The sequence below is a fragment of the Zosterops lateralis genome (genome assembly GCF_965231275.1).
Source record: "Zosterops lateralis genome assembly, chromosome: 11".
NCBI lineage: Eukaryota > Metazoa > Chordata > Aves > Passeriformes > Zosteropidae > Zosterops > Zosterops lateralis.
Genome location: NC_139771.1, coordinates 7,116,660 through 7,136,997, shown reverse-complemented (window position 1 = coordinate 7,136,997; position 20,338 = coordinate 7,116,660).

Genomic DNA, 20,338 nt, shown 5'->3' with positions numbered 1-20,338 from the left:
CATCTCCGGAGGTCCTGCCGCGGTCGCCAGAAAACTGCTGCCCGATCCCAAGAGAAAACACAAACCAACAGAGTGTAGGTTTATGCGGTGCTTTATTTTTAGGGCCCGAGGACCTGAGGACTAATGTCTCAAAGTCAGGGTCCGGAGTTGGTTACAAAAGACGCTTATCTTTTATACCTTTGTTACAAGTCTTACTTCATCAGCCTACGTGCAGTCTTCTACGTATTTTACTTTAAACATTCACATTCATCTTACAGGTAACCTTTCTAAAGGCTATAAATTTTGCACGCTTGCTCTAGCTAAAATAAAGGTTAATTCTCTAAGCTTAACTCCCACCATAGAAACATTTTATTGGTAACCATGTAATCATATTTCACAAGTAATTTGTATACCTATGTACTACATGCTCTACTAAATCCTTTAAACATTGTTCCTTGCATCAGCAGATTCTCAGGCCTCATTTCTCAGGTTTGGTTCTCATGGGCCTGCACAGGGACCAACTCCTTAGCCTAACTACTGCTAACAGAGGCCTTATGGCAACATCTTAACAACTCCTGCAACCCTTTTTCCTGCCAGTTCTCTAATTTCTCAAGCTTCCTCCAGATGTCTTCCCACGATTTAGCTACAAACTGAGTTTTCAATAATACTTCCCCAACTGAGGAGTTCGGATCTGTACCTGAATATACCTGCAGACACTTTTGCAGTCGATCCAGCCACTCAGTCGGGGTTTCGTCCCTCCCTTGGCACTCCCTGAATACCTTGCTGATGTTTTGTCCCCTAGGTACTGCCTCCTATATGCCCTGAATCACAATATTCCTTAAATCTATCATATTTCATCTACCTTCCTCAGACTGAGCATTCAATCCTGGGTCGTGGCTTGGCCATTTCTGTTCCCCTGGCACCCCCTGTGGATTCTGGCATTCCCAATCCCGTTTCCCTGCTTGTCTGACCATCTCCCCTTCCTCAGTGTTAAACAGTGACCTTAATATCGAGCTAATATCCTCAAAACTGAAAATACTAGTGCCTAAAAATTCATCCAGTCTATCAGCCACTCCAAAAGGATCATCCATCAGCCTCCACATTTCCTTTTTGAAGGCTCTCACATCCCCTATATTAATAGGCACGTTTACGTAGCCTATGACTCCTGGTGCTGTTGGCACTTCTCTTAATGGAAGAAGATGGTGACTTTCTTCTTCACTTTCACTGTCCTCCTCATTTGTCTTTTTCGCTTTGTGCCATGTTCTCAGGGGAGAGGATGTTTTCCCTGTGTGTGTGGTTTGCTTTTTGGCTCCAGCTGGCTGCGGAGCGGATGTGGGCTGAGGCTGTGTACTGGGCTGTGTGGGCTGGGGCGTGTGAGTCGGTGCGGGCAGGGGAGGGGACTCAGTGGGCTGGGAGGGTAGCAGGGGTGGAGACTGAAGACTTACCTGGGTGTGTGCGGGGGCTGTACTGCAGAAGGCTGTGGGGGCTGGAGATCTATGAGTTGTGGTGGAGAAGGAGGTAGGACCAACGGGACAGCCTGCACAGCCTGCGGCAGTGGCAGTGCAGTGGCTTGTGCCGGCACAGATGCCGAAACCTCCATGGAGGGAGCTTGAGCCTGCACAGGCTGAGGCATGGGTTCTGGAGGAGCAGGTGGGATTCCTGAGCTTGGGTGGGCATGGATACCAGATATAGGGGTCAGAGATTGTCTAGGGGTTCCCACGTCTCACTCTGGGTCTTGATTCCCTTCTTAGTTTTCACCGGGAATAATCCTATCCGAGGTTCTTCCCATATTCTTGCATAACTTTTTCCTCCCAATTCTTCAGCACTTTGCTATCCACAAACTTATTTAGGCAAGTCCATGTTTCAAATGTGCCAAACATGGGCCAGATCAGGTGTTTTCCTTATGCCCCCACACTTCTACACAATAATGTACCATTTTTTCTTTAGACAATTTCCTTCTCCTAGGGCAATTTTCCCAATTTTCCAACATCCGTCCCAACGGGCTATCCCTTGGGATTTCGAAAGCACTGCTCTCCTTTTTTGACCCATGTTTGTCCAAGGTCTTTTTCTGGATCTTACTCTTTTTCTGTCCCATTTTGCTCAGGATTTCAGTCTTTCTTACTTACCAATGATTCCTCCTTGCAGCTCAATATCAACTCTGCATGCAAACCTCTGGTTTCTTTTATTGGAACCGAAATGTGCTTACCTTTGACCAGTATTGCCAGACTACTGACCCTGCAGTGAACTGATCCGTGAGCTTTTGATAGGCAATGTGCTCTTTATCACCTCTTTTTCCTATTTCTCCTGGGCTTACCAAGTCCTAAGCTAAAGGTTTACCAGTTCTTGAACTCAAAAGAACTTACCTTCCCTTTAAGCTTTCCCGTGACTGATCCCCAAAAACTCCCTGAGTTTTGAGTTTTATGCGTGAAAGGAGTTTTATCCCATTAGGTTCACTTCCCTATTGGCCGACCATTTCCCTCACGCGAGAATGGAACTGCAACCTCAAGGCTCACTCTTGCATCGTGATAATATCACGTCTCAGACACACGCTCAGTCACTCTCACTCAACCACAATGATACTTACAGTTCCTTTTCTCGTGTGGGCCCTTCGTGCACGTAGAATTTTATGAGTGAAAATTTGCCGTGGCTTCCGAAGATGCCCTCCTCCTGGGTCTCCTCCGAGTTTTAAGAGAGCCCTGAACTCGTATCCCCTTTTATTGTGGCTGTGGCCTAAATTTGTTTGAGCTACAATTGGTTTCACGAGGTTTCCCACACCGTCAGGCTGCTAAAAGAAATCAGCAGGGTGCCTCCTGAGCAGGAAGGAGAGCCCAAGAACTCCAAAATTGTATCATGACAGGGTCACCGATAATGTAATAAATGAAACAGCCAGATCGGAAAAAAAAAAAAAAAAAATGTAACAGCAAACTCGGAATAGCCTCAAAAAAAAAAGACAACCCCGATCCCAGGATCAGAGCCAGGTGAACTTCGGACTGGCCTCTATCACACCAATCCTCCCTCATTCACAAATCCTGCCACTGAAGGTGCAGTTTATATAGAGTTTATTTTCCCTAAGGCAGGGTTTCTTTGTCCACTTCTGCTCAGATTGCATATTCATGTGTCTTCTTTTGGGACTTCTGTTCTCTGGGACGGCTTTCCGGACAGGGACAGGGTTTGACGTGATTTCCGAGTAGCTGATATTTGGATGCACACTCCTGACGAGCTTGGGCATCTTGTCTCAGATGCATTTCTGGGGTAAATCACCTAGGCATAACCTGGCTCATCACCCTTGATTGCCCATCTCTGTGGCTACAACTCTTTTTCTGTTGTAAATTCGTGGTTCCTCCTCGGAGCCGTCTGTCCCCTTACAGTTGCAAATCAGCCTTCCCCGGTAGGGGTAGGCGGTTGCGAGTTCTCAATGTTATATTTCTTAATTCCCAAGCACAAATTATTTTATACAGACATTACACATAACAGTGGGGAAAGGCAGACGGGCAGAGCAAGGCTCCAGTGTGTCCTGAGAGAACCTGGCTATGTTCCCTTGTGCTGGGGGAGCTGTCCTGGGGCAGGGAGGGTCAGGCCTGGCAGCGGCTGTTCAGGGATGGGTTTGGCTTGGGTCCCTCCAAGGAGCCACTGCCCAAAGAGCTGCGCTGGGCTCTCCTCCAGCCCTTCTGGGCTGTACTGGCGGGCACAGCCTGTGCCAAGGGGTGGCAAGGTGCCTGCAGGCCTCAGCTCTGGGGTGTGATAAATGTGGCATTGGGGTAAAAATTCATGATAAAAGAATATAGAAATATATGTTAGATTGGTGTTAATATAAAAAATGTGAAAAGGTACAGTCTGTAGAAAATTCTCTCCAAGCCAGGCTTCTGCCGTCCCCCAGTCTCGGGACAAAGAACGGGACAGGAGCCATCAGGATGAAAAAAGACACTAGCCAACCCAGATAAGAATCGGCATCATACCCAGACAGAGAAATTCCTCCCCGAACAAAAGAGAATTCTCTGCTGAGGAATACACATTGAAATAACCATGGACCGGTGAGCCCCATACGCATGTGCAAGGAACCTTCCCGGAATACTATTTGCAAAGTTCGACAAATCCGGGAAACCCATCTGAAAATTATTTGGACTATTTGCCGGACTATTCCATGCACCTGTTTCACCTCAGGACACGAAAATCCCTATAAAACCCGGAGCTGCGATCCGCTCCGTGTGGATATGGGAAAACTGTACCTTAGAGTACGGACCCCCTATCCACCCAGATACGTCGTATTTGTGGTTTCTCTCTTTGTCAGTGATTGGGATTGTTTTATTAATGAATTTTTTCTTTCTTAATCTGATTTTTGCCGTTGCATTTATAACAGGGGGAAACAGAGAAGGTCCTGCCCGTGTGCACCACGCTGCCAGCAGGCAGAACAAAGGTTTTGCTAAGCCCTTTGATGAAGCCAAACATTTACAATCAAGGTAGTCCATTAGTACAGATGAGGGTACACTCTGGGGGTACAGACAAAGCCATGAGGTCACAGCAGGCTCAGAAGTCACAGCAGGCTGAGCTGACAGCAGGCTCTGAAGTCACAGCAGGCTGAGTTGACAGCAGGCTCTGAGGTCACAGAGGCCCCAGAGCCCCGTGGTTGCACAGCACCACAAGGACCCAGCAGTCAGTCCCTGACCACAACTGCTGTGGCAGCAGCGGCGGCGGCAGCAGCAGCGGTGCTGACATTGCGGACAGCGGTGCTGACATTGGGACAGCGGTGTCAGGACAGTGGTGGAAGCAAGAGCTGGGCACTGGCACAGGGCAAGGCACCATGGCCCTTGCTCTGCGCCTCTTTCTCCTGCTCCTGCTGGCAGTGGCCCTGCCTGCCAGGGCAGCTCAGGCTGCTCCATGGTCAACGCGGGGAGCAGGTGAGCCGGGGCCTGGCTCCCCTTTCCCGGGACAGCGCTCCCTTCTCCCTGGGATGCCTTGGGGATAGTTTTCCCCAGGCTTTAAGGGAGGGTTTCCTCTGGGAGGGATAGAGCTACAATGGGGTCTGGGCTGCTCCAGTTTTGTCTCCAGGGATGTTGCACAGGGGCTGCAAAGAGTGGGGAGAGTGAGCAGAAGCAGCCCAGAGCTTCCCAGGCCCCTGGGCAGCTTTGGCCATGTCCACTGACATCTGCATCCCACGGCCTGACCCAACCCCCTTGCAGTGCCCAGTTCCTTAAGTCAGAAGGGGATCCCAGCACACCATGGCAATGCTTCTAATCTCTGCTCCCTTGTAGATCTGGATCGTGACTTGGATAATTTGGAATTGCTGGTGAATGACACTTTGAAACTCTTGAAGAATGCTGGAGGCAAGTGCTGAATTTCACTTTTTCCTCACAGAATAATCAGTGTCAAGCTGGCAAGAGCTCACACATGTGCCATTTTCTGAAGGTCAACTCAGGGTTGAATTCTGGAAATATTCCCTGCTCCCTTCTGGAGCCCTGAGTGATCCCACAGGATGGCTGTCAGTGGCAAGAAGGAGCATTTAGCTGTCAAGCCTCTTGCCGTGTGCAATGCCAGGGTCTCCTTCCATGTGCTCTGTGCAGCCACGGAGAAGAGCAGAGAGGGAAGGGGCCGGGCCCAGGGCTGTGTCCCGGGGCTGTGCCTTGGGCAGCTCCTTTGGCAGCCCCAGGGAGCCTGAGGATCTCCTGCAGTGTCACGGGAGCTGTTCTCTCCTGCCTTTCTTTGCAGCTCAATCTCTTCGTCACAGTGATCTGGCATCACAACCCACATCCAGGACTGAGCCTGTGGGAGATGCTGAGGGTAGGTCAAGTCCTTTCCCCCTGGGAGAGCTGCCAGCTCAGAGCCCAGAGCTCGGCCAGGGGGGCAGCGCTGCAGGTGCCAGGACAGAGTCGTACCCATGTGTGCCCTCACTGGGCACGATCCTCTCACTGCTCCTGTGGCTCCCTGCTGCCCGTGCAGATCAGCAGAAGTAACAGAAGCTTCTGTGGCTGTTGAGTTACAGGAGTGACTGCAGGGAGGAATTCTCCAGCTTTCTTAATGGGTACTACACAGAAGCCCAGCTCCCATAGCAGGGGTGAGTTGTCTGTCCCTGCTGACCCCACAGGCGGAGCCCTGGGTTTGTGGGATCTTTTCCTGGGAAAATGCAAATACTCTCCCTTAAGGTCCTCCAACAGGGAAGTATAAAACCACAGGACAGAAGGAATCGCTTGACTCAAATGACATCCTGAAACAAATCACAAAGGAAATGCACAAAGAGCGTGGTGGGTGCACATCCCTGAGCCTCCTGACTCTCAGCATCTGGGGCCCTTCTCTGCTCATCTGGACACGCCGTGTCCGGCACAGTGGGAAACGATCCTTCCCAGAGCTCCCCAGGCCCCTGGGCAGCTTTGGCCATGTCCACTGACATCTGCCTCCCACTGCCTGACCCAACCCCCTTGCAGTGCCCAGTTCCCTAAGGCAGAAGGGGATCCCAGCACACCATGGAAATGGTTCTGATCTCTGCCCTCTTCTAGATTGGAATAGTAAATTGCATTTTCTGAATGCCCTGCTGAAAGATGGCTTGAAACTCCTGGAGAATGATGGAGGCAATGCTGGAGGCAAGTTTTCAGTGTGTCTTTCCAAACAGAATTAACAGTGGCAATGTCTGGCACCGTTGCAGTTGTGAGGACAGAGCCGTGCCCGTGTGTGCCCTCACCGTGCACAATCCTCTCACTGCTCCTGTGGCTCAGTGCTGCCCATGCAGATCAGCACAGGTGACAGAACCTTCTGTGGCTGTTCTGTTACAGGTATGTCTGCAGGGAGGACTTTTCCAGCTCCTTTGCTGGATGCTGCACACAAGCCCAGCTCCCGTCGCAGGGGTGAGTTGTGTGTCCCTGCTGACCCCACAGGCAGAGCCCTGGGTCTCTGGGATCTGTTCCTGGAAAATGCAAATACTTTGCCCTAAGGTCCTCCAAAAGGGAAGTACAAAGCTACAGGATCCAAGAAACCCCACAAGCCATATGAACTCATGAGGCAAATGCTGAAGAAAATGCTGCAGGGAGGACCAGGTGAGTGCAGGTCCCTGAGCCTTCCCCTGACACTCAGCACCCGGGGCCTTTCTCTGCACATCTGGACACACCGTGCCCGGCACAGTGGGAAGGGATCCATGGCAGCCTCGCTGCCCCACTGCTGCTTTCACACCCTGCAGGGCTGTTTCCCAGCCTGGCCTGGCTGCAGCTTCCCCCCAGCTCTGCAGGAAGGCGTTGGGCATCAGCTGACAGGGAGCCCAAATGGCACCAGGGGCCAGGCACACCCTGAGATCCCTGCAATTTCCTGGGCTCTGGGCAGATCAGAAAAGGCAGCTCCTTGGAGATGAATGGCCTTGGCTCAGACCCAAAAAGTTTACAGGGATTCCTGATCCTTATCCATGTCTTTGACAAGTATCGCTTCCAGAAGATGTCCCTCTCCAAAGGGGAATGCTTCAATCTGACAGAGCTGTCCTTTCTTCTAGAAGTGGACAGAGAGGATGTGCTGAGAGCGGCGTTTCCCGGAGGAAGCAGTGGCTCCATTCCAGCCTCTGCTGCAGGAAGGGAGGCAATGCCAGGCACAGTCACAGGAGGTAATTGCTCCTCTGGGCCTGAGCCCTGCTGAGGCTTGAGCTGCCACCTCTGCTGCTTGGTAGTGCCTGCCCTCCAGGGATGCTGCCCAGGGGTTGCAAAGAGTGTGGAGAGTGAGCAGATGCAGCCCAGAGCTCCCCAGGCCCCTGGGCAGCTTTGACCATGTCCACTGACATCTGCCTCCCATGGCCTGACCCAAGCCCCTTGCAGTGCCCAGTTCCCTATGGCAGAAGGGGATTCCAGCACACCATGGAAATGCTTCTGATCTCTGCTCCCTTCTAGACTGGGATCAAGACATGGATTATCTGGAAGCACTGCTGGATGAAGGCTCGAAACTCTGGGAGGGTGCTGAAGGCAAGTTTTTAATGTACCTTTCCTGACAGAATAATCAGTGTCACTGTGGCAAGAGCTCACACATGTGCCATTCCTCTGAAGTTCCTCTGAAGGTTGATGGATTCTGGAATTTTTGCCCTGCTCCCTTCTGGAGCCCTGAGTGATCCCACAGCATGGCTGTCAGTGGCAGGAAGGAGCATTTAGCTGTCAAGGCTCTTGCCACATGCAATGCCAGGGTCTCCTTCCATGTGCTCTGTGCAGCCACGGAGAAGAGCAGAGAGGGAAGGGGCCGGGCCCAGGGCTGTGCCCCGGGGCTGTGCCTTGGGCAGCTCCTTTGGCAGCCCCAGGGAGCCTGAGGATCTCCTGCAGTGTCACGGGAGCTGTTCTCTCCTGCCTTTCTTTGCAGCTCAATCTCTTCGTCACAGTGATCTGGCATCACAACCCACAGCCAGGACTGAGCCTGTGGGAGATGCTGAGGGTAGGTCAAGTCCTTTCCCCCTGGGAGGGCTGCCAGCTCAGAGCCCAGAGCTCGGCCAGGGCGGCAGCGCTGCAGGTGCCAGGACAGAGCCGTGCCCGTGTGTGCCCTCACTGGGCACGATCCTCTCACTGCTCCTGTGGCTCCAGACTGGCGGGTGTTTGGACGAGGCAGAGCCCTTGCCCAGCCCCAAAAGCTAAGACATTTCCTGAAACATATCCCCATATTTGACAGTCATGATGTTTTGAAGATGCCAGCACCCAAGTCAGGAACTCTTCCATCTGATTCAGCTGTACCTCTTTCTTTCTCAAGGGATTCAGCAAAAGACCATCCAGGCAGAGACATTTCCTGGAGGAAGCAGCGGATCATTTTCAGCCCCTAATACAAGAAATGAGGAAATGCCGGACTCAGACACAGGCACAGATACAGGCACAGGCACAGGCACAGACACAGGCAAAGACACAGACACGGACAGAGACACGGACACAGACATGGACCTGGACATGGACACGGACTCGGACACAGTTAAAGGAGGTAATTGCTGTGCCAGGCTCAGCCCTCTCTGGGGCTGTGTGGCAGCAGCTCTCTCCCCAGCATCCGCCCTTGCATGGCCCGGCAGCAGCCAAAGCGGGAGGCTCCTGGGCTTGGAGGCCTCTGGAGCTCGTTGACAGCCCCTGGGAAAGGCCACTGGTGCTCTAAAATTCCTCCTGATGCCAAGGGGTGGCAAGGTGCCTGCAGGCCCCAGCTCTGGGAGAAACAGAGATCGTCCGGCCCGTGTGCACTGTGCTGCCAGCCCAGCAGTTGGGCACAGCACGGCCTCACGCTCCCCATTGCTCCCACAGATGAAGCCATCATCACAACACGTGTTCCCAACTCCCAGAACGGTGTCAGAAGGGGTTTCTGTCAGGGAACACGCTGCTGGCTACTGTTAATTACAAGCCTGCTTATTTTGGAGCTGGTCTTCATTTTATGCTGTGCCAGAATTTGGAATTACTGGAAAAGAAAACGGTGAGTGTTTGTTCATCTGTCCTTCAAACAGCTTCTTTTCAAAGTCTACTGTAGGTGGGGAACGTTCCCAGTGAAGCTGCTGTGGAGTTGTGGATAGTCAGTGGTTGTCCAAACAACTCTGCTGAGGGTTCTGCTGCTGCCCAGTGCTTTCAATGGCCTCTCAATTGCTGGGCCTTGTCCTGGGGAGCCCGCTGGGGCTGCAGCCTCTGCTGGCTCCCACTGAGGCTGCCTGGCCAAGAGCAGCCCCAGGGGCAGTGGGCAGAGGCAAAGCAAGGTGGGCAGGAGAAAGAGCAGGGCCCAGATTGCCCTGGAAGGGCAGAGGCGCTCTGGGGCCCGCTCCTGGCCAGGGACCCCGCCCAGAGTCATCCCCTGCTGGCCGGGGCCTTGAGGGGCAGCTGTGCAGCTGGGCCAAGCTGTGCCAGCAGCTGCAGCCGTGCTGGGGAGCCCTGCCAGCCCTGGGCCCTGCTGGCCAGGAGGCTCCCTGTGTGCCAGCGCCAGCCAGTGGGGCCTCACACACTCCTCTCTCCACAGGAGCACCTCTACAGCTTCAGTGGAGCAGCCAAACTCACCAGTCTGCGACAACTGGAACTGTCATCTTTCACCTTCACACATGTGTCCACTGTCCCTGCCAAAGATCCATTACAAACTTATTGCTGTGCAGCCACCAGCAGACAGAAGAGGAGCTTCTGTCCCCAAAGGGAGTGGCCCTGGTGTCCAGCCAGAAGAGGTGGTGTAGCCCTCCTGCCAAGACAGGACTTGAGTCCTGGAACACCTTTGGGCTTCAGCTCTGGTGTTTGTGTGGGACCACCAGCACTGATGGGGCTCCTTGACTGGGCACAGCCCGGGCTGGGCAGCCAAGCCTGGGGCTTCTGAGTAAAAGCAAGCCCATTTTTTCTTTGTTTTTTTTTTTCTAGAAATTAGAAATTTTTTGGAATATCAAGAATTTTTTTTTTTTTTTGTAGAAAGAAATCCCAAAATAATCCCCTATTTTATAGAAGGCAAGGACTTCACAAACTAGTTTCAGAATTCTGAAAATCTTAGAATATTTTTACATTTCTGGAATAAAAATAAAATTGCATTGAATTGAGAATCTTTACTCTAAGAAAAACTAAGACACCCTAAGACATGCAGCCTACTGGAGAGGCTCTTTTCCCACTGGAGATTTAAACCTAGACACAAGCAAATTACCTAAAACCTTTTCCCAGATATTTTCTGCGATTGCTGACAAGCTCAGCTCTTACTCTTCAGAGGCAAACTTTGAGCACAGTGGGTGTCTCTTAAAGGCACCATCTTTGCTTCTGGAAGAAATCCCTCTGTTCTGGGGCAGGGGGTTCTCTCAGCTTCTTGCTGCCCCCGGGCTCTCCTCCCGCCCTTCTGGGCTGTGCTGGTGGGCACAGCCTGTGCCAAGGGGTGGCAAGGTGCCTGCAGGCCTCAGCTCTGGGGTGTGATAAATGTGGCATTGGGGTAAAAATTCATGATAAAAGAATATAGAAATATATGTTAGATTGGTGTTAATATAAAAAATGTGAAAAGGTACAGTCTGTAGAAAATTCTCTCCAAGCCAGGCTTCTGCCGTCCCCCAGTCTCGGGACAAAGAACGGGACAGGAGCCATCAGGATGAAAAAAGACACTAGCCAACCCAGATAAGAATCGGCATCATACCCAGACAGAGAAATTCCTCCCCGAACAAAAGAGAATTCTCTGCTGAGGAATACACATTGAAATAACCATGGACCGGTGAGCCACATACGCATGTGCAAGGAACCTTCCCGGAATACTATTTGCAAAGTTCGACAAATCCGGGAAACCCATCTGAAAATTATTTGGACTATTTGCCGGACTATTCCATGCACCTGTTTCACCTCAGGACACGAAAATCCCTATAAAACCCGGAGCTGCGATCCGCTCCGTGTGGATATGGGAAAACTGTACCTTAGAGTACGGACCCCCTATCCACCCAGATACGTCGTATTTGTGGTTTCTCTCTTTGTCAGTGATTGGGATTGTTTTATTAATGAATTTTTTCTTTCTTAATCTGATTTTTGCCGTTGCATTTATAACAGGGGGAAACAGAGAAGGTCCTGCCCGTGTGCACCACGCTGCCAGCAGGCAGAACAAAGGTTTTGCTAAGCCCTTTGATGAAGCCAAACATTTACAATCAAGGTAGTCCATTAGTACAGATGAGGGTACACTCTGGGGGTACAGACAAAGCCATGAGGTCACAGTAGGCTCAGAAGTCACAGCAGGCTGAGCAGACAGCAGACTCCGAGGTAACAGCAGGCTGAGGTGACAGCAGGCTCTGAAGTCACAGCAGGCTGAGTTGACAGCAGGCTCTGAGGTCACAGAGGCCCCAGAGCCCCGTGGTTGCACAGCACCACAAGGACCCAGCAGTCAGTCCCTGACCACAACTGCTGTGGCAGCAGCGGCGGCGGCAGCAGCAGCGGTGCTGACATTGCGGACAGCGGTGCTGACATTGGGACAGCGGTGTCAGGACAGTGGTGGCAGCAAGAGCTGGGCACTGGCACAGGGCAAGGCACCATGGCCCTTGCTCTGCGCCTCTTTCTCCTGCTCCTGCTGGCAGTGGCCCTGCCTGCCAGGGCAGCTCAGGCTGCTCCATGGTCAGCGCGGGGAGCAGGTGAGCAGGGGCCTGGCTCCCCTTTCCCGGGACAGCGCTCCCTTCTCCCTGGGACGCCTTGGGGATAGTTTTCCCCAGGCTTTAAGGGAGGGTTTCTCTGGGAGGGATAGAGCTACAATGGGGTCTGGGCTGCTCCAGTTTTGTCTCCAGGGATGTTGCACAGGGGCTGCAAAGAGTGGGGAGAGTGAGCAGAAGCAGCCCAGAGCTTCCCAGGCCCCTGGGCAGCTTTGGCCATGTCCACTGACATCTGCATCCCACGGCCTGACCCAACCCCCTTGCAGTGCCCAGTTCCTTAAGTCAGAAGGGGATCCCAGCACACCATGGCAATGCTTCTAATCTCTGCTCCCTTGTAGATCTGGATCGTGACTTGGATAATTTGGAATTGCTGGTGAATGACACTTTGAAACTCTTGAAGAATGCTGGAGGCAAGTGCTGAATTTCACTTTTTCCTCACAGAATAATCAGTGTCAAGCTGGCAAGAGCTCACACATGTGCCATTTTCTGAAGGTCAACTCAGGGTTGAATTCTGGAAATATTCCCTGCTCCCTTCTGGAGCCCTGAGTGATCCCACAGGATGGCTGTCAGTGGCAAGAAGGAGCATTTAGCTGTCAAGCCTCTTGCCGTGTGCAATGCCAGGGTCTCCTTCCATGTGCTCTGTGCAGCCACGGAGAAGAGCAGAGAGGGAAGGGGCCGGGCCCAGGGCTGTGTCCCGGGGCTGTGCCTTGGGCAGCTCCTTTGGCAGCCCCAGGGAGCCTGAGGATCTCCTGCAGTGTCACGGGAGCTGTTCTCTCCTGCCTTTCTTTGCAGCTCAATCTCTTCGTCACAGTGATCTGGCATCACAACCCACATCCAGGACTGAGCCTGTGGGAGATGCTGAGGGTAGGTCAAGTCCTTTCCCCCTGGGAGAGCTGCCAGCTCAGAGCCCAGAGCTCGGCCAGGGGGGCAGCGCTGCAGGTGCCAGGACAGAGTCGTACCCATGTGTGCCCTCACTGGGCACGATCCTCTCACTGCTCCTGTGGCTCCCTGCTGCCCGTGCAGATCAGCAGAAGTAACAGAAGCTTCTGTGGCTGTTGAGTTACAGGAGTGACAGCAGGGAGGAATTCTCCAGCTTTCTTAATGGGTACCACACAGAAGCCCAGCTCCCATAGCAGGGGTGAGTTGTCTGTCCCTGCTGACCCCACAGGCGGAGCCCTGGGTTTGTGGGATCTTTTCCTGGGAAAATGCAAATACTCTCCCTTAAGGTCCTCCAACAGGGAAGTATAAAACCACAGGACAGAAGGAATCGCTTGACTCAAATGACATCCTGAAACAAATCACAAAGGAAATGCACAAAGAGCGTGGTGGGTGCACATCCCTGAGCCTCCTGACTCTCAGCATCTGGGGCCCTTCTCTGCTCATCTGGACACGCCGTGTCCGGCACAGTGGGAAACGATCCTTCCCAGAGCTCCCCAGGCCCCTGGGCAGCTTTGGCCATGTCCACTGACATCTGCCTCCCACTGCCTGACCCAACCCCCTTGCAGTGCCCAGTTCCCTAAGGCAGAAGGGGATCCCAGCACACCATGGAAATGGTTCTGATCTCTGCCCTCTTCTAGATTGGAATAGGAAATTGCATTTTCTGAATGCCCTGCTGAAAGATGGCTTGAAACTCCTGGAGAATGATGGAGGCAATGCTGGAGGCAAGTTTTCAGTGTGTCTTTCCAAACAGAATTAACAGTGGCAATGTCTGGCACCGTTGCAGTTGTGAGGACAGAGCCGTGCCCGTGTGTGCCCTCACCGTGCACAATCCTCTCACTGCTCCTGTGGCTCAGTGCTGCCCATGCAGATCAGCACAGGTGACAGAACCTTCTGTGGCTGTTCTGTTACAGGTATGTCTGCAGGGAGGACTTTTCCAGCTCCTTTGCTGGATGCTGCACACAAGCCCAGCTCCCGTCGCAGGGGTGAGTTGTGTGTCCCTGCTGACCCCACAGGCAGAGCCCTGGGTCTCTGGGATCTGTTCCTGGAAAATGCAAATACTTTGCCCTAAGGTCCTCCAAAAGGGAAGTACAAAGCTACAGGATCCAAGAAACCCCACAAGCCATATGAACTCATGAGGCAAATGCTGAAGAAAATGCTGCAGGGAGGACCAGGTGAGTGCAGGTCCCTGAGCCTTCCCCTGACACTCAGCACCCGGGGCCTTTCTCTGCACATCTGGACACACCGTGCCCGGCACAGTGGGAAGGGATCCATGGCAGCCTCGCTGCCCCACTGCTGCTTTCACACCCTGCAGGGCTGTTTCCCAGCCTGGCCTGGCTGCAGCTTCCCCCCAGCTCTGCAGGAAGGCGTTGGGCATCAGCTGACAGGGAGCCCAAATGGCACCAGGGGCCAGGCACACCCTGAGATCCCTGCAATTTCCTGGGCTCTGGGCAGATCAGAAAAGGCAGCTCCTTGGAGATGAATGGCCTTGGCTCAGACCCAAAAAGTTTACAGGGATTCCTGATCCTTATCCATGTCTTTGACAAGTATCGCTTCCAGAAGATGTCCCTCTCCAAAGGGGAATGCTTCAATCTGACAGAGCTGTCCTTTCTTCTAGAAGTGGACAGAGAGGATGTGCTGAGAGCGGCGTTTCCCGGAGGAAGCAGTGGCTCCATTCCAGCCTCTGCTGCAGGAAGGGAGGCAATGCCAGGCACAGTCACAGGAGGTAATTGCTCCTCTGGGCCTGAGCCCTGCTGAGGCTTGAGCTGCCACCTCTGCTGCTTGGTAGTGCCCGCCCTCCAGGGATGCTGCCCAGGGGTTGCAAAGAGTGTGGAGAGTGAGCAGATGCAGCCCAGAGCTCCCCAGGCCCCTGGGCAGCTTTGACCATGTCCACTGACATCTGCCTCCTATGGCCTGACCCAACCCCCTTGCAGTGCCCAGTTCCCTATGGCAGAAGGGGATTCCAGCACACCATGGAAATGCTTCTGATCTCTGCTCCCTTCTAGACTGGGATCAAGACATGGATTATCTGGAAGCACTGCTGGATGAAGGCTCGAAACTCTGGGAGGGTGCTGAAGGCAAGTTTTTAATGTACCTTTCCTGACAGAATAATCAGTGTCACTGTGGCAAGAGCTCACACATGTGCCATTCCTCTGAAGTTCCTCTGAAGGTTGATGGATTCTGGAATTTTTGCCCTGCTCCCTTCTGGAGCCCTGAGTGATCCCACAGCATGGCTGTCAGTGGCAGGAAGGAGCATTTAGCTGTCAAGGCTCTTGCCACATGCAATGCCTGGGTGTCCTTCCATGTGCTCTGTGCAGCCACGGAGAAGAGCAGAGAGGGAAGGGGCCGGGCCCAGGGCTGTGCCCCGGGGCTGTGCCTTGGGCAGCTCCTTTGGCAGCCCCAGGGAGCCTGAGGATCTCCTGCAGTGTCACGGGAGCTGTTCTCTCCTGCCTTTCTTTGCAGCTGAATCTCATCGTCACAGTGATCTGGCATCACAACCCACAGCCAGGACTGAGCCTGTGGGAGATGCTGAGGGTAGGTCAAGTCCTTTCCCCCTGGGAGGGCTGCCAGCTCAGAGCCCAGAGCTTGGCCAGGGCAGCAGCGCTGCAGGTGCCAGGACAGAGCCGTGCCCGTGTGTGCCCTCACTGGGCACGATCCTCTCACTGCTCCTGTGGCTCCAGACTGGCGGGTGTTTCGACGAGGCAGAGCCCTTGCCCAGCCCCAAAAGCTAAGACATTTCCTGAAACATATCCCCATATTTGACAGTCATGATGTTTTGAAGATGCCAGCACCCAAGTCAGGAACTCTTCCATCTGATTCAGCTGTACCTCTTTCTTTCTCAAGGGATTCAGCAAAAGACCATCCAGGCAGAGACATTTCCTGGAGGAAGCAGCGGATCATTTTCAGCCCCTAATACAAGAAATGAGGAAATGCCGGACTCAGACACAGGCACAGATACAGGCACAGGCACAGGCACAGACACAGGCAAAGACACAGACACGGACAGAGACACGGACACAGACATGGACCTGGACATGGACACGGACTCGGACACAGTTAAAGGAGGTAATTGCTGTGCCAGGCTCAGCCCTCTCTGGGGCTGTGTGGCAGCAGCTCTCTCCCCAGCATCCGCCCTTGCATGCAGCAGCCCGCTTTGGCCCGGCAGCAGCCAAAGCGGGAGGCTCCTGGGCTTGGAGGCCTCTGGAGCTCGTTGACAGCCCCTGGGAAAGGCCACTGGTGCTCTAAAATTCCTCCTGATGCCAAGGGGTGGCAAGGTGCCCGCAGGCCCCAGCTCTGGGAGAAACAGAGATCGTCCGGCCCGTGTGCACTGTGCTGCCAGCCCAGCAGTTGGGCACAGCACGGCCTCACGCTCCCCATTGCTCCCACAGATGAAGCCATCATCACAACACGTGTTCCCAACTCCCAGAACGGTGTCAGAAGGGGTTTCTGTCAGGGAACACGCTGCTGGCTACTGTTAATTACAAGCCTGCTTATTTTGGAGCTGGTCTTCATTTTATGCTGTGCCAGAATTTGGAATTACTGGAAAAGAAAACGGTGAGTGTTTGTTCATCTGTCCTTCAAACAGCTTCTTTTCAAAGTCTACTGTAGGTGGGGAACGTTCCCAGTGAAGCTGCTGTGGAGTTGTGGATAGTCAGTGGTTGTCCAAACAACTCTGCTGAGGGTTCTGCTGCTGCCCAGTGCTTTCAATGGCCTCTCAATTGCTGGGCCTTGTCCTGGGGAGCCCGCTGGGGCTGCAGCCTCTGCTGGCTCCCACTGAGGCTGCCTGGCCAAGCACAGCCCCAGGGGCAGTGGGCAGAGGCAAAGCAAGGTGGGCAGGAGAAAGAGCAGGGCCCAGATTGCCCTGGAAGGGCAGAGGCGCTCTGGGGCCCGCTCCTGGCCAGGGACCCTGCCCAGAGCCATCCCCTGCTGGCCGGGGCCTTGAGGGGCAGCTGTGCAGCTGGGCCAAGCTGTGCCAGCAGCTGCAGCCGTGCTGGGGAGCCCTGCCAGCCCTGGGCCCTGCTGGCCAGGAGGCTCCCTGTGTGCCAGCGCCAGCCAGTGGGGCCTCACACACTCCTCTCTCCACAGGAGCACCTCTACAGCTTCAGTGGAGCAGCCAAACTCACCAGTCTGCGACAACTGGAACTGTCATCTTTCACCTTCACACATGTGTCCACTGTCCCTGCCAAAGGTCCATTACAAACTTATTGCTGTGCAGAAGCTGCCACCAGCAGACAGAAGAGGAGCTTCTGTCCCCAAAGGGAGTGGCCCTGGTGTCCAGCCAGAAGAGGTGGTGTAGCCCTCCTGCCAAGACAGGACTTGAGTCCTGGAACACCTTTGGGCTTCAGCTCTGGTGTTTGTGTGGGACCACCAGCACTGATGGGGCTCCTTGACTGGGCACAGCCCGGGCTGGGCAGCCAAGCCTGGGGCTTCTGAGTAAAAGCAAGCCCATTTTTTCTTTGTTTTTTTTTTCTAGAAATTAGAAATTTTTTGGAATATCAAGAATTTTTTTTTTTTTTTGTAGAAAGAAATCCCAAAATAATCCCCTATTTTATAGAAGGCAAGGACTTCACAAACTAGTTTCAGAATTCTGAAAATCTTAGAATATTTTTACATTTCTGGAATAAAAATAAAATTGCATTGAATTGAGAATCTTTACTCTAAGAAAAACTAAGACACCCTAAGACATGCAGCCTACTGGAGAGGCTCTTTTCCCACTGGAGATTCAAACCTAGACACAAGCAAATTACCTAAAACCTTTTCCCAGATATTTTCTGCGATTGCTGACAAGCTCAGCTCTTACTCTTCAGAGGCAAACTTTGAGCACAGTGGGTGTCTCTTAAAGGCACCATCTTTGCTTCTGGAAGAAATCCCTCTGTTCTGGGGCAGGGGGTTCTCTCAGCTTCTTGCTGCCCCCGGGCTCTCCTCCCACCCTTCTGGGCTGTGCTGGTGGGCACAGCCTGTGCCAAGGGGTGGCAAGGTGCCTGCAGGCCTCAGCTCTGGGGTGTGATAAATGTGGCATTGGGGTAAAAATTCATGATAAAAGAATATAGAAATATATGTTAGATTGGTGTTAATATAAAAAATGTGAAAAGGTACAGTCTGTAGAAAATTCTCTCCAAGCCAGGCTTCTGCCGTCCCCCAGTCTCGGGACAAAGAACGGGACAGGAGCCATCAGGATGAAAAAAGACACTAGCCAACCCAGATAAGAATCGGCATCATACCCAGACAGAGAAATTCCTCCCCGAACAAAAGAGAATTCTCTGCTGAGGAATACACATTGAAATAACCATGGACCGGTGAGCCACATACGCATGTGCAAGGAACCTTCCCGGAATACTATTTGCAAAGTTCGACAAATCCGGGAAACCCATCTGAAAATTATTTGGACTATTTGCCGGACTATTCCATGCACCTGTTTCACCTCAGGACACGAAAATCCCTATAAAACCCGGAGCTGCGATCCGCTCCGTGTGGATATGGGAAAACTGTACCTTAGAGTACGGACCCCCTATCCACCCAGATACGTCGTATTTGTGGTTTCTCTCTTTGTCAGTGATTGGGATTGTTTTATTAATGAATTTTTTCTTTCTTAATCTGATTTTTGCCGTTGCATTTATAACAGGGGGAAACAGAGAAGGTCCTGCCCGTGTGCACCACGCTGCCAGCAGGCAGAACAAAGGTTTTGCTAAGCCCTTTGATGAAGCCAAACATTTACAATCAAGGTAGTCCATTAGTACAGATGAGGGTACACTCTGGGGGTACAGACAAAGCCATGAGGTCACAGTAGGCTCAGAAGTCACAGCAGGCTGAGCAGACAGCAGACTCCGAGGTAACAGCAGGCTGAGGTGACAGCAGGCTCTGAAGTCACAGCAGGCTGAGTTGACAGCAGGCTCTGAGGTCACAGAGGCCCCAGAGCCCCGTGGTTGCACAGCACCACAAGGACCCAGCAGTCAGTCCCTGACCACAACTGCTGTGGCAGCAGCGGCGGCGGCAGCAGCAGCGGTGCTGACATTGCGGACAGCGGTGCTGACATTGGGACAGCGGTGTCAGGACAGTGGTGGCAGCAAGAGCTGGGCACTGGCACAGGGCAAGGCACCATGGCCCTTGCTCTGCGCCTCTTTCTCCTGCTCCTGCTGGCAGTGGCCCTGCCTGCCAGGGCAGCTCAGGCTGCTCCATGGTCAGCGCGGGGAGCAGGTGAGCAGGGGCCTGGCTCCCCTTTCCCGGGACAGCGCTCCCTTCTCCCTGGGACGCCTTGGGGATAGTTTTCCCCAGGCTTTAAGGGAGGGTTTCCTCTGGGAGGGATAGAGCTACAATGGGGTCTGGGCTGCTCCAGTTTTGTCTCCAGGGATGTTGCACAGGGGCTGCAAAGAGTGGGGAGAGTGAGCAGAAGCAGCCCAGAGCTTCCCAGGCCCCTGGGCAGCTTTGGCCATGTCCACTGACATCTGCATCCCACGGCCTGACCCAACCCCCTTGCAGTGCCCAGTTCCTTAAGTCAGAAGGGGATCCCAGCACACCATGGCAATGCTTCTAATCTCTGCTCCCTTGTAGATCTGGATCGTGACTTGGATAATTTGGAATTGCTGGTGAATGACACTTTGAAACTCTTGAAGAATGCTGGAGGCAAGTGCTGAATTTCACTTTTTCCTCACAGAATAATCAGTGTCAAGCTGGCAAGAGCTCACACATGTGCCATTTTCTGAAGGTCAACTCAGGGTTGAATTCTGGAAATATTCCCTGCTCCCTTCTGGAGCCCTGAGTGATCCCACAGGATGGCTGTCAGTGGCAAGAAGGAGCATTTAGCTGTCAAGCCTCTTGCCGTGTGCAATGCCAGGGTCTCCTTCCATGTGCTCTGTGCAGCCACGGAGAAGAGCAGAGAGGGAAGGGGCCGGGCCCAGGGCTGTGTCCCGGGGCTGTGCCTTGGGCAGCTCCTTTGGCAGCCCCAGGGAGCCTGAGGATCTCCTGCAGTGTCACGGGAGCTGTTCTCTCCTGCCTTTCTTTGCAGCTCAATCTCTTCGTCACAGTGATCTGGCATCACAACCCACATCCAGGACTGAGCCTGTGGGAGATGCTGAGGGTAGGTCAAGTCCTTTCCCCCTGGGAGAGCTGCCAGCTCAGAGCCCAGAGCTCGGCCAGGGGGGCAGCGCTGCAGGTGCCAGGACAGAGTCGTACCCATGTGTGCCCTCACTGGGCACGATCCTCTCACTGCTCCTGTGGCTCCCTGCTGCCCGTGCAGATCAGCAGAAGTAACAGAAGCTTCTGTGGCTGTTGAGTTACAGGAGTGACAGCAGGGAGGAATTCTCCAGCTTTCTTAATGGGTACCACACAGAAGCCCAGCTCCCATAGCAGGGGTGAGTTGTCTGTCCCTGCTGACCCCACAGGCGGAGC